The 27,605-nt window shown below is 39.9% G+C and overlaps 1 protein-coding gene across 1 annotated transcript in view; it reads left to right on the forward strand.

Moving 5' to 3' along the window:
• LOC118733926 (inositol polyphosphate-5-phosphatase A) overlaps positions 1–27,605 on the forward strand; it is a gene marked incomplete in the record, with an annotated part of 462,263 nt that overhangs the window by 26,965 nt on the left and 407,693 nt on the right.

A 27,605-nucleotide genomic window follows, 5' to 3' on the forward strand; every position in this document is an offset into this window, starting at 1 on the left:
CTGTTGCCAACTTGTGCCTTTCGCAATAAATTAAGTGCGTTTAGGGAATTAAAACGCGAAATTCTTTTAGTTTAGCGCTTGTTTCGTTCTTTGGTGACATTGTATTTATTTTGTTCATTCGTTTATTCCACCCTGACGTACAGAAAACTTCATCCGTTGACTTACACATACATATGTCAGTGTTTGGCCTCTTGGATAATATGCTCCCAGATAATCCAAACGCAATATTTTCACCCAGTCTCTATCACAGAATTCATAGAATATTCTGCTAATTAGCGGGTGTGCGCATTTGTACAAAAGTAAGCAATTGCATGAAAATAAAGCCGCTAGAGAAACCAAGTAAAGTTTTGCAAATTGTTTTACGAATAAAAAACATTTTGCAAATTAAATTAATTAACTGCGCAGAGTTGGAAATATTTACAAGTGACATTGCGTGATTACTTAAAATATTTGAACATACAGCTTTATATGCAATAAGAGCTTATAAAAATGCCATAAACACAGCAACACAAATTTGGTGTTTTTTGAGAAAATTGCGCTATTTTCAGAGCTTTGGTGCTTTTTTAAATAAAAAACTTGGCAATACTGATCACTAGCTGACCTTCATCGAGTGCTCTTCGCTGGGTTCGGACTCGTAAAATCACGTTTTCGTAGTAGATGTCCATTTCTTATCTTTATAAAAAACAATTCATTTCTCCTCGTGTCACTGTGTTCTGGGACTAAATAAGGGGCTAAAGCTGCCTTTACAAGGGTCGATTTCTGTTGACTAGAAAATTGACTAGCCAAAGCATTTACATTTTACAGTTGAGTGTCATTTACACAGGTCGATTTTGGTTGAACGACAATCCAGCGAGCAATTATCATTAAAGTTAAAATGCCTTAGTTAAAATTAATAAAAAGTTATTTCATTCTTTCTTTACCGGGACAATTGTAACATCGGTGGGCAACGACGCAATTACAGAACTTTGGACAGAGCAATCTTTTCGGGTTCAAATCGGGCGATTGTGAGGGCCTATTCACGAATTCAAGTGTATTTGCAAAGGTGCTGTAGCTCACCAATGTAACAAACGTGTCGATAAAAACGTAAAATATAAATTTTAGTTTGCTATTAAAAACCCCACCTCCCTTCTATTTGAAGAGTCAATTTGTTGATGCAACAAAACGGAGCAGATTTTCAGTTGAGCGGAGTAGAGGACTAGGCTTCAAATTATTTCGACAAAACAAATCTACTCTTATCGGAGAAAAGTCCGAACGATGGCTTATTGTGTATATGAGGAAAATGTACGCTCTTTGTTTGGTGCACAAAGTCAGTATTACCGCAGCCGGTAACACTACATCCAACTTCTTACCTATAACCATAGGTGTACCTCAAGGTGCTGTACTTGGCCCGCTCTTGTTTGTCTTGTATATTAACGATCTGTTTAGTGTGATTAAATATAGTGATTATATGTTAGTTGTCCCCTTAACTGTCTTGATGTTTGCATCAGCAATTTGAATTCTGACTTGGGATTTATAAGCAGGTGGGCTTCTAACTATGGATTAATCCTTAATCCTGATAAATCTCAATGCATCGCCTTATACAGGAAATATGTCAAGCTTGACCACTATACAGAAGCCGGACTAAACAACACTGTGATTAAATACGTGGGCACTGTTAAAAATTAGGGGTCACATTTAATAGAACTTTGACGTAGAGTTAACATATTTTTAGTGCCATAGGTAAAGTAAATGGTATGCTTAGAAATTTATGGACTACTCAACTCCAGTGAAAATTCGACTGCTTCTAGCTAAAACTTATTTGTTACCAACGTTACTGTATGGTTGTGAGTTATATTCTCATTGTGATAGTGTGTTCCATAGTAAACTTAATGTTTTGTATAATTATACCGCGAGATACGTTAAATGTAAAAAACGTTATGATCATATTTCTGTTTTTGTGAAACAAATTGCATCGGTATCTTTTGACGATTTGCTTAAATTTAAATGTTTAGCGTTACTTCAGTCTGCAGCGTTTGTTCACCAGGAGGCGCGGCTGCAAGCGGGTGTCTGTTTGGAGCCAGTGGCCCGCTCATAAACGTGTATTCGGTTACGAAATCACCCCCGTCCCAACAATGGGTTGTACGCTGGGTTGGGACCCGCCACGTAAAAACAGACTCCAATGAAAAAGAGAAACAAAACCTCGGATGAGAACCCCCCTTTTGATGACGACCACGGCAAACGATTAAAGGACTACGATTTGAGGGCATGCACCTGGAATGTCCGGACCCTTAATGGGAAGGAGCCTCTGCACGTCTGGTTCCAAGAAATGCGTTGGTCGGGGCCAAACCAGCAATGTCTGGGGCCTTGCGACGTATACTACAGTTGCCATGTAAAGGAGCACAAATTCGGTGTTGGATTTGTGGTTGGAGAGAAACTACGTCGCCGAGTACTTTCGTTCACCCCGGTGGAAAATCTTCAACATCTAGCTCATCTGCGCCCATGCCCCAACGGAAGAGAAGGATGAGGTATCCAAGGATCTCTTCTATGAGCGCTTAGAGCGCACGTACGAGTGCTGCCCCCGTCATGATATCAAAATCGTGCTTGGAGTCTTCAATGCCAGGGTGGGCAAGGAAGGGATCTTTGGAACCACTGTCGGAAAGTTCAGCGTCTACGACGAAACGTCCGACAACGGACTGACGCTGATCGACTTCGCCGGGCCCGAAACATGGTAGTATGCAGTACTAGGTTCAAGCATAAAAAGATTCATCAAGCTACGTGGCTGTCTTCGGATCGAAAAACGAGAAACCAAATCGATCATGTTGTGATAGACGGAAGGCATGCTTCCAGCATTTTGGACGTACCTACACTCCGAAGCCCAAACGTCGACTCGGACCACTATGCTGTTGCATCCAATTGACGCACCCGCCTCTGTGCAGCAAAAAATGTTCGCCCAAATATGCGAGGGAAGCTTAACGTCGAAAACCTGCAACCATAGCAGACAACCACTGCATTCGCTACTCGACTCTCACTCCTGCTCTCAGAGAGCGCTCTTCAACAAAACGAAATATGCGAGCAGTGGAACCAGATCTCGCGCTCATTAAGTCCCGCCGCCGAAGAAGTAGTCGGATTTAAGCGATCCCGAAAGAACAATTGGTGCGATGAGGAGTGTCAGGAAGCTGCAGAGAAAAAAGATGCCGCCTACAGGGCTGCGATCGGGCGCAACGCGCGCTATGTGTCACCGCTATAGGGATCTGAAGAGGGAAGCGAGACGTATTTGCCGCAATAAGAAGAGAGACGCCGAAATACGTGAGTGCGAAGAGCTTGAAATGCTGGCCAACAGGAAGAATGCCCGAAAATTTTACCAGAGAGTTAGGCGCCTTACGAAAGTTTTTAAGACCGGGGCGTACTCCTGTTAGAACAATAATGGCGACCTAGTTACCGATGTTCAGAACATACTTAAATTATGGAGGGAACATTTCTCTACCCTACTGAATGGTAGCAGCTTGGAAAGTTGTGGAGAAGAAGAACCCGATCCCCCATTCGATGATGACGGAGTCGGTGTTCCTCCGCCTGACTATGACGAGGTAAGAATAGCAATAACGCGGCTGAAAAACAACAAAGCTGCTGGATCTGTCATTCTGCTAGCTGACCTATACAAGTACGGTGGCGAGGAGTTGATAAGGTGTATGTATCAACTCTTATGCAGAATATGGTCAGATGAACGCATGCCCGACGACTGAAATTTAAGTGTGCTCTGTCCAATCCACAAAAAAGGCGACGCCGCCATTTGAGCCAACTACCGTGGGATCAGCCTTCAAAGCATAAGTTATAAGGTGTTATCGAGTATCTTGTGCGAAAGACTGAAGCCCACCGTCAACCAACTGATTGGACCTTATTAGTGTGGCTTCAGACCTGGCAAATCCCCATAGACAAGGTATTTACAATACGTCAAATCTTGGAAAAGACCCGCGAGAAAAGGATCGACACTCACCTGCTATTTGTCGACTTTAAATCCGCTTTCGGCACTAAAAGGAGTTGCCTATACGCCGCTATGTCTGAATTTGGCATCCCCGCCAACCTGATACGGCTGTGTAAAATGACTTTGAGAAATACCACCAGATCCGCCAGAATTAGGAAAGACCTCTCCCAGCCGTTCGCCACCAAACGGGGTTTCAGTCAGGGCGAAGTATCTCCTTTCATCAAACAAGCAGTCAGCACATTCGCGCCTTAGCACCCACGTCACTGTTGACAGTTATAATTTCGAGAAAGTGGAGAATTTCGTTTACTTGGGAACCAGCATTACCACCGATAATAATGTCAGCATGCAAATCCAACGCAGAATCGCTCTAGCCAACAAGTGCTACTTTGGACTGAGTAGGCAATTCAGGAGTAAAGTCCTCTCTCGACGTACGAAAACTCCGCTCTATAAGTCACTCAAAATGCCCATAATTTATACCCGAGCGCACTTGTGAGCAATGGTATATTAACTTTGTTCACATAACGGTTGTTTGTTACAGCCAAAACGAATCGAGATAGATATAGGCAAATGTGTACATAAATGCTCAGAATGAATAGAGAAGTCGATTAAGCCATGTCTGCCAGTCCGTCCGTCTGTCCGTCTGTCCGTTCGTCCGTGTACACTATAACTCGAGCAAAAATTGAGATATCTCAACGAAATATGGTATGTAGGTTTATTTATACCCGAGGGCACTTGTGAGCAATGGTATATTAACTTTGTTCACATAACGGTTGTTTGTTACAGCCAAAACGAATCGAGATAGATATAGGCAAATGTATACATAAATGCTCAGAATGAATAGAGAAGTCGATTAAGCCATGTCTGCCTGTCCGTCCGTCTGTCCGTCCGTCCGTGTACACTATAACTCGAACAAAAATTGAGATATCTCAACGAAATATGGTATGTAGGTTTCAATTTATCCAAAGTAGGTTGGTATTGAAAATGGGCGAAATCGGACTGTAACCACGCCCACTTCCCATACAACGGTAATTTTCCGAAATACGAAAACTGCGATATTTTAGTAACTACTGAAGATTATTCACTCAAAATTGATATTTACAATAAATCTTAGACGAAAACTAAGAATATTATAAACTTTTGGAAAATGGGCGTAGCCACGCCCACTTCTGGTTACATGTGTATATCTTGGTAACCGCTGCACCAATTTCTTCCAAACTTGGCACAGTTGTTGGCCTTGATACAGCATACTAAATGGCCGAAAAATTTTTAAATCGGACAAGAACCACGCCACCACATCCCATACAACGGTAATTTAGAGAAATACAAAATCTTCGATAAATCAGTAAATATTAAAAATTATGCTTGCAACAACTCTTTACCAAGAAATATGTTTATGATAAAATTTTGGAAAATTGGCGTGGACTCGCCCAATTATTATCACATATATGTATCTCGGTAACTGTTCCACCAATTTGTACCAAACTCGGTAAGGATATTGTGCTTGCCACATAAAAGCAAAACTTTGAAAATTATTTAAATCGGACTAAAATTACGGCCGCTTTTCATATAACGGTAAAGTTCAGAAATGCTTGAAACTTCAATATTTCGAAATTTAAGGACGCTAATTTACTCAAAATTGATACCCCTGATACCATGTATATGTAGCTTTCGGAAAGGTGAAAAACATATATTTAATACTTGCGCCGGGTATCTAATGTTCGGCTCCGCCCGAACTTAGACTTTCTTACTTGTTTTCTCTAATACCTTCTACTACCATAGTCTTTTCATTTTATTTTGTTCTTTCTTTTTTATTTTTATTTTTAAATTTTTAATGTAGGATTTAAATATGTGCGCTATTCTTAAGGTCAATCATTGTAAAAATTCCTTGCGAGAGGTTCTAAAACACCCTCGAACGACATGGCCAAGCCAGCGGAGCTGCGGTATTTTAATTCGCTGCACTATGTCCATGTCGTTGTAGAGCTCATACCGCTCATCGTTCCATCGTCTGCGGTACTCGTCGTCACCAACGCGTAAAGGCCCGTAAATCTTCCGCAAAATCTTTCTCTCGAATACTCCAAGAGCCATCGGATGTTGTCATTGTCCATGCTTCTGCGCCATATACCAGCAAGGGCATGATGAGTGATTTATAGAGTGTGGTTTTCGTACGTCGAGAGAGGACTTTGCTCCTGAACTGCCTACTCAGTCCAAAGTAGCACTTGCTGGCAAGATTGATTCTGCGTTAAATTTCTATACTGACATTGGATTAATTGAATAAAAACAAAGCAATTGCTTTTCTTAAAATTGAATACCTTTTACTTAAATTTTGTTTGAATAAATCGAGCAAAGTGTAAGAAATTAAAAAAAAGCAATTGCTTACTTTTTATTCATACGGTACATTAATATCGGTGTTAATGCCGGTTCCCAAGTAAGTGAAATTCTCTACTTTCTCAAAATTATAAATGTCAACAGCTACGTGGGTGCCAATCCGCGAATGCGTTGACTGTTTGTTTGATGGCAGGAGATACTTCGTCTTGTCCTCGTTTACCACCAGACCCATTCGCTATGCTTCCTTATCCCACTTGGAAAAGGCAGAACAGACTTCGCGGTTTTTGTTACCGACGTTGTCGATGTCATCGGCATAAACCAGCAATCGCACGCTCTTGTAGTAAATTGTTCCTGAGCGCTTCAGTTCTGCAGTTCGATAGATCACCTCTTATCAAAAGAAGGAGCTTTACTTTATATAATTAGTGTAGGTAACACAGAGCGACACTGGGTTTATGTTAAATTTTGTGTTAAATGTTAAAGACGTTTTTGATAGACATTTTTGTGCTGATTGGGAATCCGTAAGTATAAAGTTTCCGTCAGCTCCAGATTTTGAGGAAAACGTGGTGAAAATGTCAAAAAATCACATTTTTTGCAATATTTTAGAACATCTCGCAAGGAAACAAAAGGTGGTAGAACCTTAGGCTTAAATTAAAGCTAGAACTACAGACTACTATCCCTGAAAATACTGTTCCTACACCTTGCCTTGATGGTCACCTATACTTATTTACGTTTTATCGTCCAACAAAAAAAAAATCTGAAAAATTATGCAATTTCAAAAATAGTGTAAAAATCAGTGTTAGCTGTTCAATAAATGACTATAGGTGACCTTAGGTTAAAGTTCAGGGAAGCTGTTTTAAGAGATTGTAGTCGAAAGTCCAAGCCTTAATTTAAGCCTAAGTGGAAGGTTCTACAACCTTTTGCTTAATTGCGGTAGGTACCCAAACTCCCCAAAATCAGTTTCTCGTGTTCATCAAATGACAATAAGTGACCATCAAGCAAAGTTACAGGAATTTGCAGGGATAGTAGTCGAGATTTTTAGCTTTAATCTAAGCCTAAGTGGAGCGTTCTACCACCCTTTGTTTCTTTGCTAGAGCTTCTAAATTATTGCGATTTTTTGACACATAGACCTCGTTTTTCTTGAAATCTGGAGCTGATGGAAACTTTATGCTTACAGATTCGTAACCAGCACAAAAAAAGCTGTCAAAAATGGAGTTAACATTTGCTACATCAAATTTTTTTCGATTTTTGTTGGCCTACTTACTTATTACAGTCTGGTCCACCTATCAGAAAAATACCCTTTATGTTTGAAGAAACGCAGTTGCGCCGCAGGGATCTCGAGTGAGCGCACTCGTGGTTTTATTGAAGATAATAGAAAAGATATAAAACGCAATTGGATTAGAATTTTTTAATATTTATTGGCGTCAAATTATTTAAACAACTAAGAATATTTGCTTCTCGTGACAATGAGATTACCTGTAGTGAAGAGGCTAGCTGCGATGCTTCCGCTTTGATCTTCCAAAAAGAAGTGAAGTAAAGGATTTACTGAATTTTACTTTAGACCGCCGGACAGTTAGCTATCACTTCAAGGGGAAACTTAACGAAAGTTCACTGTCCGGCGGGATATAATAGGTAACGGCCGGAATAATAGTGTTAGCGCGTATATGTATATGTAAGTATTTGTGTCTACATATGCCTACATTAGGGCGGATCCCTAATATGTCAGAATATTAGGGCTGGACATTATTTTGTGGGAATATTTAGACTGATGGTCTAAACATCCCGGCCCCTTGTGATAAGCAAATCCAAGAATTTGGACGCGTTTCAGCCACCAGGCTCTCTATGTTGATCTTATATAGTAATAGGTAAAGTTTTTTTTAGAAAAAACATTTTTGTTCAGCATCAGGTAACCACTGCGACGCTATGAGCTTCGTCTTTCTTCTTCCTAAATTGCTATAAAAAAGGGGGAGAATTATAGGTACAATACTGGTTACAATTCAATGCACTTTATTGAAAAAATAATAATTCCAATGAAAATTCAAGAAAAAAAGAAAAAAAACTAACAATTAATTGTAATTTAAGCTCTGCATATGCCCGAGAGAACCCATCCAAAGATTGTACTCTGGGCTAAAAGAGGTCCGAAGGATGTGGGCAGGATAATGTCCGCGTAGACGTCCGTACCGAGTACTAAACGGATCGGTGATGAGCCGTAAAAGTTTGGGTCCGCCAGTCGGATGTGGGCATATGGCTCAGCTATTGCGGGGTCTACACTGCTGGATGGACAAATGCGGTTGAAGTGCGGCATGAGTTGCGATTCGGTTGTTTTTCCCATGCTTTCCCCTGAGTCGCAAAAGGCAGCCCCTTTCTCCGCCCTTGCGTGTTTCATCCAAATGGAACTCTCGGGCTAAGTCAGACGAAATTATGGTTCGGTTGGAGCATACGTCGATCAGGGCACGAACTAGATGTAGCCGCCCTCCAGCCTCGACTTTCACCACGGCCGTTGGAGCGATGGGGACTATGGGTCGTAGCGTATGGCCTAACGTTCCGTTTCAGAATGCGCGTGGTTTGAATAGCTGGCGAGACCGAGTCGCCAGTCCATCTTCCATGCGTATGCGCCGTGAGGACTTGCGGTTGGATCTACGCGGGCGAAAAGGCCTAGTTTCCGCTCCGCGCATCCGATTTCGCTCATGTTGCAACAGGGGTCGGAAAGTCCTAGTTTCCGATCCCCCTTCGGTGAGAGCGCGGATAGGCCGAGTCTCCGCTGCCGGCTCTATTGGTCCACTTTCCTCGGCTTCTGGACGGAAAGGCCTCGTTTCCCTTCCAGAATCGGACGCAAGTATCGAGAGCGCATCGTCGTAACAGCCTTCTTCTTCCTCCGCTACCTGTTGTGCCCACGACTTTCTAGGCGTGTTTATGGAAGCGCCCCGTCGGAACTGCCATCCTCCTCTTCCTCCACCTGTTGTGCCCATGATTTTCTAGGCGTACTCTCGGGCTCGTCCAAATGCAGCGTCGAGTGATGTTTTTCACCGCATCGGCGGCATCTTCCTTCGCTCGTGCAGTTTTTGAGCTGGTGCGTCATGGCGAGGCAATTAGCGCAAAAGCGGCCTAGTAGTGCTTCCCGTAATCTCTCCTCAGGGGATTCTGTGCGATAGACTGGGCAGAGTTTAATGGGGTGATTCGCAAAGCATAGACGGCACGGCTGCGGATAGCGCTCGCTGCGGAGTTCGACCTTTTTCCTCAAAGCAGCGATGTAAGGCATGTTTTCTTCTGAAATTATCTCGGAGTTTCGTATATATATGTATATATTTAGATATATTGTTGGGTGGCGAGTGTATCTGTATTTATTAGTCAAGTGAGTGGCATAAAGTTTCGCTTATGCACAAAAAAAATCGTTCGGATAGTGTGAATACGGCATTATATATATCCCTAAGATTCATTTGTGTAACCATGGTATAATGTAGGTAAATTACCTAGGAAAATTGTATTGTGGATCGTATTCATCTAAAGCTGCCTATACAATCCTGGCCAGTTATTAAAAATTTAATTACAAAAATGATCGTCCATGTTAGTATAGCGAGCTATTGGGAAGTTGTCCATCAGTGTTCGCTGCTTATGAGCTCCTTTATGTGGAACTGATCTACATAGATTCCACATAAAGGTTGTTGAAGTTTTCCATTGACAAAGGTTGGGTTATTTGGTGAATGGACATACGGTAATTATGTAAGCGTGCTGAAGAGGTTTCGTGAGTATATAGTATACATATGTTTGAATAATTATTATTTGTAATCATTTACTTTCAGATACTGCCGCCTCTTTTACCGCGCATGAAAAAGCTTTGTGTGATCCCCAAATAAAGGCAGTACACTCAAAAGTGTACAAATTATGATGGGCACTAGATTCAAAGCGTTTTGTGAACGAAAGTGCTTGCTACAAACAAACCATGACCCTTCTTTTGTTGAACTTGTCTTCAGACAATGGCTCTTTTACACCCGATAACCACATTTGTCAACATGGACCAAGTGTAAGCGCACCACCACTAGAACAGTAACAAGATCATCAATGTTTAGCGTTGCAACCGCCTCGACAGCCGCTGAGACTAATGCCCAACCGCTACCTATAGCAGCCTATCTTTGCAACCCCTAAAAACAGCATTGCAATCACTTCAAAAAAGTGTGCACTTGTGTGGAGATATTCCTTGGTTAGTAGTTTTGTATACGCAAGTAGATATACATGCATATAATCAGTATATGTAGCCACATACATATATATGCATATGATTGTATATTTCTTATGTAAGATGCGATTTCGTTTGGGTAGAAAATTAGCGTCGAAACCCTTTGCTTTTGCTTTTCGACGAGACGAAAATGCGAACGTCGTTATGAACCTTCACTTAGAGCACAATTTGCATTCATAGAGGATGACTTATATTAAAAAGGGAGTTGCCGTTCAAGTGCAACGATCCTTCCAAGACTACCTGACCTCATTGGCGTTGAGCGTATCACTGGCAAATAACTGCCTAGCAAGCGAACAGCTACCTGGGTGCTAAACGAACTGCTGACAGGCATCGGTAATCTGCTGGAATTTGATGCTGATTTAAATAAAATATGCGTCAGAATGCCTCTAATGATCTTAAAGCCGTGACGAACAATAAAAAAAGGGTTTATATTTGCTGAAGTGCAACTACAAACGGGGATTCGAATATTCGGCATAAATGGGCATGTACTTCACTATCGTGAATAAAATTTCATTAACATCCCTTCCATAACCGACCGGGTAGATCTCCTAGCAACTACCACTATATGGTTTCTATAAATTTCCTAGCGGCAATTTTTAAACTCTACCGCATTAATTGTGATTGTGTGTGAAATTTGACTGAAATCAGCAATTTCTTAGATCTCAGTAAGTTTTCTTTTATTGCCAGCTTATATGTACGATCATTGTCTATTATTTAAGCCTCCCAATTTACTATTCCACCTTGAGCTTAGAATAAGGTTCTCAAAATACTAGACAGGAAATACTTTTCTTATCTTTGTCGCTCAAACAAAAAAAACGAAAACGTACCCTGCCGTTTAAGGCGAATTTTCAAGCAGCATTTTATATGAATTTTTCGCTAGTCTTGAGAACTTTTTGAAAATGCGTTAGTTTAACGTACATGTAGGCCTGTATCGCTAGAGATCCCGATTGGCAACGACTTGGGAGAAGGGTTTAAAATATGTGTGTATAGCAACAAATAGTCGGTATTAATTTGTACTGACATCCCCAAAAACTTGCAAGAGAGTACTGATACGAGAGGGTTCTCCAGAGAGCTGCAAATTCTTACTAGTAAAATTTTCAATTGCAGAAAGTACCTAGCATAAGAGCGAATTAAGAACAAGAATAAATGGCAAACGGGTTCTGGTGCAAACAAAAAAAAATAGTGGAATTTGAAATATTAATGATGTACTGGCTTATGCAAATGCTTGTGTGTAAAGCATTGGGTTTGAAACTAATTTGTAAATTGTAAAACGTTTGCGGCAGGATTGTCAAGACCAGTGCAACACCTGCTTACTTTAAAGTTCTTACTAGTTTTATGTTCACCAACCCGTTCTGCCAGTTTATTATTATTATTATTATTTTTTAATTTACGCTCGATTTTGCTTTTACACTCTCGCTGCAATTTTTTACTGGAAAAGCTGCTATACACCACTAATATTCCTGATGAGATGGCCATATATACATATATCAAAAATACATACATACGTATATACGTATGTGACCAATATTAGGCATTTTAATAAGCAATGCCATTATAGTTATAAGATAATTTTCAGTCTTCGGTGATTGTAAAGATTTTCTGATGGGTGCTTAGATCTTACGATTGTCGGTTCTTTGTTACCAGATCGGGCTGTGGGAATACAGCCAAGAACCATCACTTCAATCTTACTACAAACACGATTACTTTTAATATTATTCTGGGTTAAAGTTGATTATAGGCGTGGAATCCCTCCTAATGCATGGAAGTGGAATTTTTGTGCGATGAGGAAGTGGAATTCACGCGGGATGAGGAAGTGGAATTCAGGCGGGATTGCGGATAAACGGAGAGTGTGGTTTACGAAGTGCTTGCTGGCTCCTCGTTTTCGTCATTTTGGGATGGAAGTAGGACCAGTTTGGCCAGCGGTCTCGTGAGCTGCCCTTTCTCCGTGATGATGTCAACTACGCGTACTCTATCGTCGGGACCAGGATGTAAGCTGCTTATTCGACCTAATCTCCACTCATTTGGTGGGAGGTTGTCTTCCTTGATGACAACGAGATCTCCAACTTTTATATTTTGCTTTGGATATTTCCATTTAATCCGTTTTTGCAGTTCGGATAAATATTCGGTTTTACATCGCTTACAAAAAGTTTGGTGAAGAGCCTTAAGCTTCTGCCAACGATTTACTATCGAGGCAGGATTTTCGTGAACGTCGATTTCGGGTGGGGCTAGCAGGTGTCCACCGGTAAGGAAGTGACCTGGAGTGAGAGGTTCCAGGTCGGTGGGTTCATTCGAAGAGGGGCTCAATGGTCGTGAGTTGAGGCACGTCTCAATCCGACATAAAAGAGTACTTAACTCTCTGAATGTATACTTATGAACCGATGCAATCTTTTTGAAGTGGCTTTTAAAGCTCTTCACCCCCGCCTTCCATAAGCCGCCCATATGAGGAACAGCGGCGGGTATGAAATGCCATGTGAGCATTTGATAGTTTTTTTTTTTTAAACTGTTTTTTCACGCGAATCTGCTAAAAATGCCTTAAATTCAGATCTTAAAGATCGTGAAACTCCGACGAAGTTTGTCCCATTGTCGGAACATATGTTTTTCGGGAATCCTCTTCTGGCTACAAACCTGGCAAATGCGGCTAAAAATGATGGAGTGCTGAGGTCACTAGTTGCTTCCAAATGGATCACTTTTGTCGAAAAACATACAAAAAGACAAACGTATCCTTTGGACATTCGACAACCTCGGCCGCTATAACTCTTGATGTCAAAAGGTCCTGAAAAATCTACACCTGTATTCGTAAACGCGCGCGAAAATGTGGTTCTCCCCTGAGGGAGAATTCCCACAAGTTGGGTTTGCGTACGTTCTTTGTATACCGTACAGACTTTGCAATTATGGATTGTGGATTTGATCAGATTTTTAACTCTGGGGATCCAATACTGAGTTCGGATAAGGCGAAGCATGAGTTGATTTCCCCCATGCAAAGAGACTTGGTGAATAAAAGACACGATTAGACGGGACAACTTGCAGTTATAAGGAAGAATTATTGGATGCCGCTCGTTATACGCTAAGTCTTGAGACGCTCCAAGATGCCCACCAGCCCTAATAATGCCATCTTTATCTATGAACGGATTAAGCGGTAGGAGTTCACTCTCGGAGTCGATGGAGTTTCCTGCTTTCAATTTCCCGTATTCTTCACTTTAATAGTTCTGTTGATATATTTTTATCAAGCGTTGTGCCGTTGCTTTAATTTCATGGGATGAAATTAAGCGTGACTCTTCTTGAAATGAAGCTTTCGTATTTCGATGCGTTCTTTGAGAGAATCTCATAACATATGATAATACTCTCAAAGCTCTCGGAAAATCTGAAAAACGGTCTAGAATATCGGTATAATTTACTTTGGTTGTATAAACGTGCGTTCTTTTTCCCTCAACTGCTGTGCTGTAGTCTGTTTCCTATGTGGCCATTTCGGGTTATCTTCTTGTTACCAAGAAGGTCCCTGCCACCACAACGAATTGTTGACAAATTCATATGCTGGAAGTCCTCTGCTCGCTAAGTCTCCTGGATTTGATGCCGAATCCACATGCAGCCAATTCTTGTTTCCGACTTTCTCTACAATTTTTGTGATTCTATGGGCAACGAAAGTTGACCATGAACACGGAGGCTTGCGAATCCAAGCGAGAACAATTGTGGAATCGGTCCACAGATGTATGTTGATATGCCCTAAATTGAGATTGTTGATTATCGAATCAAATATTTCCGTCAATAGTACCGCTCCGCAAAGTTCCAGTCGGGGTAGCGATATGGTTTTAACAGGAGCAACACTGGTTTTTGCCAAAAGCAGGTTAATAAAAACTTTGCTATCTCTTTTGACACGCATATACACAGAGGCGGCATATGCTTTCTCCGACGCGTCACAGAATCCGTGTATTTGTATGTCATCCGTTGGAGAAAAGTATACCCATCGCGGTATACGAATATTATCAATTTCGTTATAATGTTGGGTGAAATTCTGCCATCGGTCTAGAGTGGTCGAAGACACAGTCTCATCCCAATCTGTGCCTTTCAGCCAAATATTTTGCATAAGGATTTTGGCTACGATTATGATAGGGGCAAGCCACCCCAGCGCATCGAAGAGTTTAACAATGGCAGATAGTATCGCTCTTTTCGTAACAGTATCGCTTTTCTCCAATGGCCTTGCTATAAAATAGAACAGATCCGTATGGGCATTCCATCTTATTCCAAGAGCCTTGACTGCGCTGGTATCCAGGTTATGGTTACCTATTATATAAGAAACTGGCAGAACAGCTCTTCGCGAGAAGCACATTACTTTACATTTCTTAAGATTTAGAGGCATAAGATTTACTTTACACCAGTAAGCCATGCTGTTTAAGTCTGATTGTAGCAAAGACCTTTCTTCAATTGAAACGTACGATTTATAAAGTTTATAAATTTTGGAGAATTTTATATCTGTAGAAATATCGTTTATAAAAAGCAAGAACAGAATCGGGCCTAGGTGGCTACCCTGAGGGACTCCTGAATTAACATCAATGACGTCAGAGATAGTATTTTTAAACAATACCCTTTGTGATCTATCATAGAGGTATGAAGAGATCCAACGTAGAAAATTAGGTGGAAGACCAAGAAGATCAAGTTTATAGATGAGCAACGAGTGGCACACTTTGTCAAATGCTTTACTGAAATCAGTATATATAACATCAACAGTTTTGCTCTCACTAAATGCTTTTGAGATATAGGATGTTAATTCAAGTAAATTTGTAGAAGTTGATTTGCCCTTGTAAAATCCATGTTGACTGTATGAAATGCTTGAAGTGATAGAATGCGTCAACCGATTTGTTATAATTGCTTCAAATAATTTAGGAATTGCAGAAAGCTTAGCTATGCCCCGGTAGTTCTCCACTGAAGACCTGCTACCGCTTTTATGTAAGGGGGTTATGAACGATTCCTTCCATACAGTTGGAAAAACGCCCTCTTTAAGAGACAAATTAAATAAGGCTGTTAACGGCTCATAGAGATAAACAGCACAATTTCTAAGAAAACAAGTGGGGATCTGGTCAGGACCATAACTAAAAGACTGCTTTAAGGACTTCAGGTAAACTAAAACATCATCGGGAGATATTATAGGGTTATGTATTGAGTTAATTGGACTAAGTTTAAAAGGATAGTCAAAGTATGCTTGGGAGTTAGTGGAATAATTGGATTTAAAAAACTGAGCGAACATGTTAGAAATTGTTTGATTATCACCAGAGACGGTATTTTGATACTTCATGGCGGAAGGAAACCCACGTACATTTCGCTTGGAGTTTACGAAATCATAAAATGATTTGGGGTTATATTTTATACGTCGTTTGATTTTACACAAGTAATCTTTATAACACTTTTTGTTTAATTCAAAGAACTTTTGACGCAAAAGTGAGTATTTTACATAGTATGAGTGTAAGCCGGTTTTTTTGTGTAATCTAAAATAACGTGACTTTCTGTTTTTCAAGTTTCTCAGTTCTTTAGTGAACCATAACTGTGTTTGTTCTACAGGAACGCTTTGCTCAACTTTTTCTTTGTATATAGGCCACGACAATTTAGACAATTCTTTATTCAGTTTTTTAAAGTTGGACCAGAATTTGCCTTTACATCTTCTCGATGTCACTGTTGAACACATATCTGTATAGTCTCCAACCTTGCCTGCCTCTGCCTTTATAACAGCGTGGTGTCGCAGAAAATAATTATCAGACGAGTCTGCGGGTATGGGATTTGTTATTTTCGACATATGCCCAAGCGTTTCATATTCCGTTAGAACCCTATTGTATTCCTTTTGCAGGACGGGATCCTTGGCCAGCCGTGTATCATTCCGGTAAAATTGAGGACATGCTCTTTTAAGGGATGGGCCTAGGGAAATATTTCCTGGAAAATCTTTCCTAAATGGTAGTGACACGATGTATTTTTCTTCATTATTTCGTATGGTTGTCTTCTGATACAGCTCCTCGCAGTACTTGTCGTCTTCATTAAGGCTCTTGTTCTTTGAAATCTCCTCAAGCTCCCAAAAGGCACTCAGTTGCTTGTCCAGACTAACTTCGCTGTAGTATGAGACGATATTCGTTCCTGGATTCGTGGTATCAGTTCGCCCCCTTATTATCCAGCTAAATACTGTTTATTGGGCTGGAAGTGTGTTTAATATGTTCTTCTTAAGCCCGCTCAGAATAATTTGTGGATATATGTCGCCACCCAGAACAAGGTCTACGGGTTCATTGACGAAAAATCGTTTATTCGCTGGAAACAGATATGGAAATGCTTGCTTAGTCACTGCACTAATGTGGCAAGTAGGACAATTTCCAGTCAGTTGTGCTAGCACGAGCACTGAGGTATTTAAGCGGAACAATGGGTCAACAGGAGACCGCAATTCGATGTTGCACGCTTCTTTAACCTGCGCCGTAGTTGTATTAGTGATGCCCGAAACTTGGGCATGCATACGCTTTAACGGCAGGCGAATTCTGCGTTTTAGTCTTTCAGTGATGAAAGAACACTCTGAACCAGAATCAATAAGTGCTCTAGCGGAATAGTTCGTACCATTGAGATAAATGTTGACGCGTGCTGTCCCTAATAACACACCTGTGTTTGTATTCGCATAGCAAGACTTCACGTTTTTGCTTGTATGCTTGTTTGACTTTGTTGAATTGCATTTGGCTTGGGCCTGATTGGATGTTGATGCAGAATTAGTCGCAGAATCTAAAGAGGTCCCAAGTGTCGTTGCCTTTGTTTGAGCTGTCTCAATATGAAGGAGCATGTTGTGTCGCGAGTGGCACTTTATACAATTAAATGGGTTTGTGCATCTTGAAACGGTATGTCCAGTACTAAGACAGTTCAGGCACCATTTTTTGCTTTTCAAAAAATCGATTCTATCAGCAGGTGTTTTGTTGAGGAATTGTGGACAGTTGCGTAACTTGTGCTCATTAGTTTGGCACATTTGGCAGGTGAACTTGGTCACGCTTGCCTGAAAGGCTCCTAGCCTTTTTGTGTTAGCTTCCTGGTGGTGCCGTGTGGGCTGGTGCTTTGGAGCTATCGCCGCTGTGGTACCCTTTAGTCCCGCTAGAGTTTCCAAAGTTTGTTCGCGGACGCAATTTGAACCAAGACTAAAAAATGTGTAGCAAACCAACGAGTACTGTGTGTGTATATGTTAATATTGGAAGAACACCTAATTGTGGTCGCAGTTGTCACTTGTGGACGGACAGACTAACCTCAATTATTAACAGTGTGGTTTCAAAATCAAATGCTCCAATTGTATATTTTCAGTTTAAACACTCGCGAGATTCTAGTTTGCACACGCGCATTGAATTTAAAAACTTATTTTTTGACAATTTTCTAACAAGTGAAATTGAAATTATAACCACGTACCTTGAATTAGAAGTGATTGGTGTTTGGTGGTTGTAGTGTTGTATGCTCGCTGGTGTCCTGGCAAATTTAGCAGGTGTCGTAGCAAGAAAGCTGAGTGAGGTTGTGTTTTTGTTTGTTGGTACTGTAGTTGCCGGTTGGCTGGTTTGTGGCTCAGCTGACTGAATCACTAGCAATAACGCTGGTGCCGGGATAAAAAGCATTGGTGTTATAAAAAGCGGTGGTTGCTGATGTGGTTAACAAAAATCGCTCGTTGTTTAAGCTCAGTGTGTTGTGCTGGTACTTTCAATGTGGACTGTATTAAAAATGTCGGTTCCGATGGACCATGAAGAAACCCAGTTGCGCCGCAGGGATTTCGAATGAGCGCACCCGTGGTTTTATAGAAGATAATAGAAAAGATATAAAACGCAATTGGATTAGTATTTTTTAATATTTATTGGCGTCAAATTATTTAAACAACTAAGAATATTTGCTTCTCGTGACAATAAGAATACCTGTTGGGAAGAGGCCTGGTAGCTGCGATGCTTCCGCTTTGATCTTCCAAAAAGAATTGAAGTAAGGGATTTACCGAATTTTATTTTAGACCGCCGGACAGTTAGCTACCACTTCAAGGGGAAACTTAACGAAAGTTCACTGTCCGGCGGGATATAATTGTTAACAGCCCGAATAATAGTGTTAGCGCGTATATGTATATGTATGTATTTGTGTCTACATATGCCTACATTAGGGCGGATCCCTAATGTGTCAGAATATTAGGGCTGGACATTGTTTTGTAGGAATATTTAGACTGATGGTCTAAACAATGTTAATCCTGGCAATAAGCTACCTACGTGCCGAAATTCAAGCAAATCGGACCATAAATAAGACTTTTTCGAATAGATCGGCCCCTGATCAACTTAACGGAAAAAATTTATCCTATATTCTAATATAGTCAAAAGGCTACCTACGTAACAAATGCATTTTTTACCGCAGCTCGACCCCTGCACCATATATCGGAAAAATTAAAACTTTGTGCACTGCTCCTTCTAAACACCTTTCCAAAAAAGCAGCAACCATTCGAATCGGTTATGGAACATAGGACAAAATTGGTCCCAATTGATTATGCTCACAATGAATTTCACAATTATCCTAAATTATGCAAGCTTAAGATCATCAAAATCATGCGATAAAATGCAAAATTTCGTCGAAAAAAATTCAATTTTTTCGCGTTATTCCGTATTTTTCCAAGGTTTTTACTTAGAATCTTTTATTTTTCCATACGTAAGCCATTCCGAAGGAATTTCCGATTCCCCGCCTATTCCGGAGGGTTTTCCAAAAATTTTCTGTTGTAAAAACCTTCTCCTGGCAATTACGAACAACTAAAAACATTTAGCCAAATCGGCCCAACCGTTCTCAATTGATGAATTACTATGCATTTTTCACACCATTTTTATATATACATAGATTTTTCACTTTTTATACCCGAGCGCACTCGTGCACAAAGGTATTATAACTTTGTTCACTTAACGGTTATTTGTAACAGGCAAAATTAATCGATATAAATATATACTACGTTTATACGTAAGCTATTTGCAAATAAAAATAATTTGAAAATATCTAACTCACTAGCGGTATTCTCCAAATCTTGCAAAGCCGTTGCACGTAGCATGGATTGCAGGTGACAGGTAATAAGATCAACGGAAATAAGGTCAATTGCTGTACGCAGGTAGATTTATTTTTTGTATACGTTGAAATAAAATTTGTATATATTTTAAACATCGAGCGTTTATATTCAATAATACCCCCTATCTGCACACTTTTCACAAAGATGGGATTCTGATATAAAAATCCACCTAAGCTTTAACTGTCATCAGCATGGGCGTAGCCAGAACGAAATTTAGGGGGGCGGGCCATACAAAATAAAAAATTCAAAACCAATAACTTATTATGTACTAAAATTTTTTTATTATAGCTTAAAGTTATTGTAACCAATAAAGGTAAATATGTTGTACAAAAAACAAATAAACAGAAGTTCACAAAAGTTGATATAAAACTATTCGTCGATTTAAATTGTTAACTTTTTACTGAGCATGTTTATTTTACGAGGAAGCATGGAAAGCCTAACCCCTTCCGTGTGAGACTTTAACCCAAACTAAAATTCCTACCGTCATGTACCGTTCCCCTCCCGGTACCACCGTCAAGGATTTCGTCGGGATTATAACACTGTGTGACTGATAAGGTTATAGATCTATTCTCTTCCTCTTCTTCCTTTTTGGAGCTGTAACCGCCAAAGCGATTTTGACCAACTGAAGCCTATTAGAAATGCCAAGTGAAGCCAGAATACTGTCAGAGCTGGGGCGTCGGTGTCCATTCGAACGACATGATCAAGCCAGTTGAGCCGCTGTATTTTAATACGCCACATACCAGCACGGGCATGATGAGTGATTTATAGTGTGGTTTTCGTACGTCGAGAGAGGACTTTACTCCTGAATTGCCTACTCAGTCCAAAGCAGCACTTGTTGGCAAGAGCGATTCTGCGTTGGATTTCCATGCTGACATTATTACCGGTGTTAATGCTGGTTCCCAAGTAAACGAAATTCTCTACTTCCTCGAAATTATAACTGTCAAAAGTGACGTGGGTGCCAGGCGCGAATGTGCTGATTGTTTGTTTGATGACAGGAGATACTTCGTCTTGTCGTCGTTTACCACCAGACCCATTCGCTTTGCTTCCTTGTCCAACTTGGAAAAGTCAGGACAGACTTCGCGGTTTTTCTTACCGATGATGTCAGTGTCATCGGCATAAGCCAGCAATTGTACGCTCTTGTAGTAAATTGTTCCTAAGCGGTTCAGTTCTGAAGATCTTATTATCTTCTCCAACATCAGATTAAAGAAGTCACATGAAAGAGAGCCGCCCTGTCTGAAACCCCGTCTGGTGGCGAAAGGCAACAGAGCAGAGCTGGTGGTATTACTCAACGTCATTTTTCACAGGCGTATGACAGACATAGCGGCATATACCTTTAAGTACTGTCGAAAGCGGCTTTAAAGTCGACAAATAGGTGGTGAGTGCGGATCATTTTCTCGCGGGTCTTTTCCAAGTTTCGGCGTACTGTGAATACCTGGTCTATGGTAGACAATACATTCGAAAAGACCTTGCAACCTATGCTTAGAAGGCTGATCCCGCGGTAGTTGGTACGCATGGCGGGGTCGCCTTTCTTGTGGATTGGGCAGAGCGCACTTGAATTCCAGTCGTCGGGCATGCACCTTATTACCTCCTTGCCATCGTAATTAAATAGCTCAGCTGACAGGCCGTCAGCTCAAACAGCTTTGGCACTTTTCTTCATAGTCAGGCGCTGGGATATCGACTCCGTCGTCATCGACTGGGACCTCGAAGTGCTTCCGCCATTCAAAAGGGTCGAAAAGTGTTCCCTCTATAATCTGAGTACGTTCTGGACATCGGTCACTAGGTCGCCATGGTTGTTCATACAAGAGTCTTGAAACCTTCCGTAAGTCGTTCAACTCTCTGCTAAAAATTTCGGGTGTTTTTTCTGTCGGACAGCATTTCAAGCATTTTCTCACACTCGTGATCGTACCAGTAATTAGCGGGAAATGTGGTTCCACTGCTCGCGCAAGTCGGTTTGTTGAAGAGTGCTCTCTCACAGCAGGTGTGAGGGTCGAGCGCCGAATCCATTGGCTGCCTGTTTTGATTGCAGCTTTTCGATGTTGAACTTTCCCTGCATTGTTGGGGCCCTTTTTGTGCTTCTCCGAGGTTAGGTCGTATATTGGATGCATCAATATAGTAGTGCGAGTCGATGTTTGGCCCTCGGAGTGTTCGTATGTACATCTAAAACATGGAAGCATGCCTTCCGTCTATCACAACATGCTCGATTTGGTTTCCCATTTTTCGATGTGGAGACATCCATGTAGCTTGAGAGAACGAAAAATGACACTGAAGATGGAACAACGCCGAAACCGGTTTGTCTCCAAACCAAATTTGACAAGGGACGACGGAAAATCGTTCCACAATACATCACACTCCTACCCTGTCGGAAACACCAACAACGAAAATGAGAATAGCTTGATGGATGTTTTTATGCTAGAACCCAGTAATACATACTGCCAAGCTTCGGGCCCCGGCGAAGTGGATCATCCTCAGCCCGCCGTTTCTATGTGGAGGCTGATTTTTTCGACACTGGCACCAAAGATCCCTTCGTTGCCCACCTTGGCATTTAAATGGCCAAGCACGATTTTTATACGTGTCGGGGGCAGCGCTAATATGTACGCTCTAAGCTAAGAGAGCCTTGGATGCCTCGTCCTTCTCTTCCATCGGGGCATTGGCACATGTGAATGAGATGTTGAAGAATCTCGCTTTGATGCGGATTGTGGCTAGACTTTCGTCCACTAGAGTGAACGCCGGTCTCTCTCCCACCACAAATCCAACACCGAATTGCACTCCTTTACGTGGCAACTGTAGTAGACGTCGCAAGGCTCACGCTTACCTTCCTCGCCCCGTCCATCGCATTTCGTGGATGGAGCTGATGTCAGCCTTTATTTTCCCTAGGACTTCAACCAGCCGGGCAGAGTCGCCATCCCGATTAATCCCCAGCGCACGCGGGGTGTTACGCTCTCCCACTTTACCTCGCTCCCAAACTAGCGTTCGGTCGCTACCCAGAGTATTCATGGATTTAAATATCCGGACGTAGTTAGCTGTGATTTGAACCGTAAGCACACGAATCACTTCTGGCCACTCCCAGGTGAATGGCAGTCAAAAGCTTTGCAGTACTGGGATATGTACAAAACATAGTGGCCAAAAACGACTATCTCAACTAAACCCTGATGAATTTTTTTTAAATTCGCTCTACATACCTGTATAATAAACCAAATAGCCGGACAAAGCGTTAAATGATATACATACATATGTATGTATGTATAAGTATGAGGGCGTATTGAACATTTTGAGTACGCAGATTTTTTAGGCTGATATATTTATTTATGCTAAATATATTACTTGATTTTGTTTTGTCACACTTTAGAAGTAAACGTCTTGGCTGTTCACCCAACTGCTTAGTAAAGACACAAACCTAAAGACAAAGTAATAAACAATTGAACTATAAATTTATTTATAGTTTCCGTTCAATCAATTTTTGCGCATTTTCGACTGCAGCCAGGTTTTTACCCTTTTAAAATGGAAGTGCTTTGAAGTTAGAGATAATAACTTGATACAGAACCGGATGATCCACATATCTACTTTTCAAATCAATTTACTAATTATTTAGTTAGCGTTGGGAGTATAATTTGTTATACTGTATATATATAGGAAAAACCTTGAAATTTAGGGGGGGCCGAAATTATCAAGCAAGCATTTCGTGGTAGTATTTTTGAATATCTAGGCAAAAATTTGAAAGTTAGGGGGGGCCCGGGCTTCCCCCCCCTGCCCCTACCTGGCTACGCCCATGGTCATCAGTGATATTAATGTTAACTTATATAACGACAGGTAATAAGTCCCAGATGGTTTCTAAAATCACAAATTAGTTTTTGTGCAAATTGCAGATAGAGGGTATTAATGAATTCAAGCCCTCGATATTTCACATTTTTATATTTGTAAGTTATTGGAAGCAGGGATGCCAACTTGGCTCAAACCGTGCCATTTGTTCCTATTTTACTTCAAATGGCACTTAATTTTTCAATTTGGCACAAAATGCCAAAATGGCACTTTTGTAAAAAAAAATAACATTTCAATACAGTTTTGTGAAATCCTTTGCGTGCACTTCTTTTTCTCAACTAAAATTTTCTATTTATAAAGGCTTTTCGACTGGTTTATCTTATTTTATCATTGCACTTTTGTTTTGAAAATGTGGCTTTATTTTATTGCTAAATGTGAATGATTAAAAGGAATTACACCTTTTTTGGCACTTTTATTTTTCTATTTGGCACATTTTGGCACTTTTTTATCCTCAATATGGTACCTCATAACTAAGGAGAGTTGGCAGCCCTGATTGGAAGATTTCTGCTGTGTTTTGAGGCAACAACTTGTCTGCAGTAAAAAAGCATATAATTTGTGTTTCAAAAGTGTGTGAAAACCAATCAATTAACTTATATGATCTCGGTTCCGATATTAAATAATCAATAATTGTTTATACCCGCATGTTGGCACATTGGCTCGTTGAATGTGCCATCTAATAAGTAGTGTCGTCGTTCTCCTTAGCTGCTTTTAAATGACTGCTGGCGGAGGCATAAATACAGTGTAAGAAAATTCTTTTTTTATAATTGTTTCCTTATAGAAAAGTTGGGTTCTTTTCCACCTTAGACATTCCGAATTCGTTCAAAATATGCTAATTTAAAACACAGAATTCTTTCAGTGCTCCTCCGGGGTTTTTGGACATGTACTGTTTCTTCAATTTAATAGTGTTCGCTTTATTTTTGTAGAAACGAAAAATGTTTTGCAAGTTATGGATCATTTCTCCACTCTTTCTTCAAATATTTCTCATATTCCAGCTGTGCGCAGGCGTTTAGTTTTTCGCATCGTGTTTTTACATATTCGTAATTAAAATTTTTTTTAATAGAATCACTTGGTGGTAGTTTATGATTGTGTGTGGATTAATATCACAACACTGAGGATTTGGCAAAAGCCTTTTTCTTCTATTAAAAAACAACACTTACGGGGCAATGTTTATTGTAAGAACAATATTTTTTTCTATGAATCGACATACTTTAAGCATTGTTGACGCTATTTCCATTTGAATGAGGAAATAGCGTCAATGACTTTATTTCCAAATTTTTGTTGACTTTATTTCGCTTTTGAAAAGGTAATAATGTCAATTGACTTTATTTCGCACCAGGGTGGGAAATAAAGTCAATTGACATTATTTCCATTGACCTTATTACCTGTCACCGGATTGCACGGATTGCATAACTTGCAAACACACAACAACAAAATATATGGGAAACACCATTTTCTATCGCTGCAAAATATGCAACGTCGAAACCCACGTATGTATTTTGCAAAATGCATAGCAAAATAAATGCGACGCTGTGCTAGTTGTTTTGTTGTTGAAATTGCTACATATTTCTCTCAGTCCTCTCATCTCGCTCACTTAATTTTTGTTGCTGTATCTTGTTATTGTATTTGATACAGAATTTCGCTGCTTACTACCTATGCATGCTACCACTTTGCAATGGGGTGCTCTCGTACTCTTCCAAATTTGGAATAGTATTTTTGCATTTCGCGCAATCCATGCATCTTGCAAGAATACCCCTACTGTTTATTCGATGGTGAAAAATTCTTTTTTAATATTGCCTGATTAAAAAATGGCAATAATATTACCATCGAAAAAGAAAATAAACCTAAGAATGGCGGCGCCTTGCGCTTATTTCCAAATAGTACCACTAATAAATACTTATTTGCGTGATTTAGTTAGTTGCAAATAAAAAATTAACTCAGCGTTTATACGGCAAATTTTACCATTTTGCAAATAATACGTGCGTATAAACGTAGTAATAGACGAATGTATACATACATGATCACAATGAAAAGAGAGAAAGAAATCGATTAAGCGGTGACTGTCTGTCCGTCCGTCTGTCCGTCTGTGCACACGATAACTCGAGTTAAAATTGATATATCTTAACGAAACTTGGTGCGTGTACTTCTTTTCATCGTAGGATGGATGGTATTCAGATGGGCAAAATCGGACAATAACCACGCCAACGTCCCATATAAAGGTAGTTTTCAGAAATACGAAAACTGGGATATTATAGTAACAACTCAAGCTAATTTACTCAAGGTTGGCACTTACAATCACTTTTAAACGAAAAACAAGAATATTATAACTTTTTTGAAAACGGGCGAAGCCACGCCCGCTTATGATTACATGTGCGCGCATTTTGGTAACCGCTCCACCAATTTCTCCCAAACTCGGCACGGTTGTTAGCCTTGGCACAGCATACCAAACGGCTGAAAATTTTAAATATCGGACAATAACCACGCCCACATCCCATATAACGGTAATTTAGACAAATACGAAATCTTCGATCAGTAAATAGTGAAGCTAATTTATTCAAAATTGATGTTTTTAATTAAATTTGTAGCAAGAAATACGTTTGTTATAAAATTTTGGAAAATGGGCGTAACACCGCCCACTTATGACCACATATGTGTATCTCGGTAACCGTTACATCAATTTGTACCAAACTTTGTATATTTGTGCTTCCCACATGAAATCAAATGGCTGAAACTGTCTGAAATCGGACTAAAATTACGCCCACTTTTTATATAACGGTAAATTTAAGATATGCTTGAAACTTCGATATTTCGAAATTTAAGGACGCTAATTTACACAAAATTGATAATAACAACATCCCCTTAATCCCTTAAATAGAAGTAACATAATTATGGAATTTTGGAAAGTAGGCGGGATACCGCCCACATATTTATAACTACATAAGTTTATGGAACATGTTTGAAATAGGAGTAGAATCACCTCTGCTTACCATGTAGCGGTAGTTTTCGGAAATGTGAAAAAAACTATATTTCATACTTGATCCGGGTATCTAATGTTCGGCTCCGCCCGTACTTAGACGTTTTACTTTTAATAATAGCGAGTTTTTATTTTTTTTTTTTAGTTTTAAGTTCAATTGATTTAAACCAATCTTTGGAGTTTTCATTCGTAATGTCATCAGTTAACTTTAAAATAGAAATTAACATATTTTGTTTTTGTTGTTGGCCTTTGATTTTTAAATTATGAAATATGCTTAACAAGCTATAGGCCCAGCAATTAAATAAAACGTAATCTTCGACGGCACAATCAAGAGTTTCTGAAGATTACCTCAGATTGGGGTTGAAATATCGACAATTAACCCTGTAGTCAAATGTACTAGTTGTAAACTACCTCACAACTAGTATGAACCGCATGCCCAACTAGTCAGCCAACTATCTTTTTTCCACGCAATCAACTGGTATTTTTAACATGGGGATGTCCTACAAGATGGCAATTGTCAGATTTCGGTCAGAAATATACCAGTCTCATACTAGTTCAAAACAGACAGAAAAATACTAGTCCAATTATGGACCAAAACCGCTACTTTGGAAGTCAAAAAATTAAATGAATTCATGAATATACAATGAAAGACTTTTGATTAAGTACACTTTAAAATACTACACATTTTTATTTAGCAGCCTTAGATTTGCCAATAATTAGTGTAAAATTTTTTGAGTATTAATTAAAAGGAAAAATAAATACATAAATATTTCAAACATTCGAACATAAATTCAAAGGCATTTTCTATTAAATGATATTAAAAGTAAAAGCTTTCAGGTACAATAAATACTATATTTATACCCGAGCGCACTTGTGCACAAGGGTATATTAATTTTGTTCACATAACGGTTGTTTGTAACAGCCAAAACGAATCGAGATAGATATAGACAAATGTATACATAAAAGCTCAGAATGAATAGAGAAGTCGATTAAGCCATGTCTGTCTGTCCGTCTGTCCGTCCGTCCGTGTACACGATAACTTGAGCAAAAATTGAGATATCTCAACCAAATTTGGTATATAGGTTTCCATTAATCCAAGGTAGGTTGGTATAGAAAATGGGCGAAATCGGACTGTAACCACGCCCACTTCCCATATAACGGTAATTTCCAGAAATACGAAAACTGCGATATTTTAGTAACTACTGAAGATAATTCACTCAAAATTGATATTAACAATAAT

This window comes from Rhagoletis pomonella, unplaced genomic scaffold, assembly GCF_013731165.1.
Source record: "Rhagoletis pomonella isolate Grant_MI unplaced genomic scaffold, Rhpom_1.0 Rhpom_scaffold_00001, whole genome shotgun sequence".
NCBI lineage: Eukaryota > Metazoa > Arthropoda > Insecta > Diptera > Tephritidae > Rhagoletis > Rhagoletis pomonella.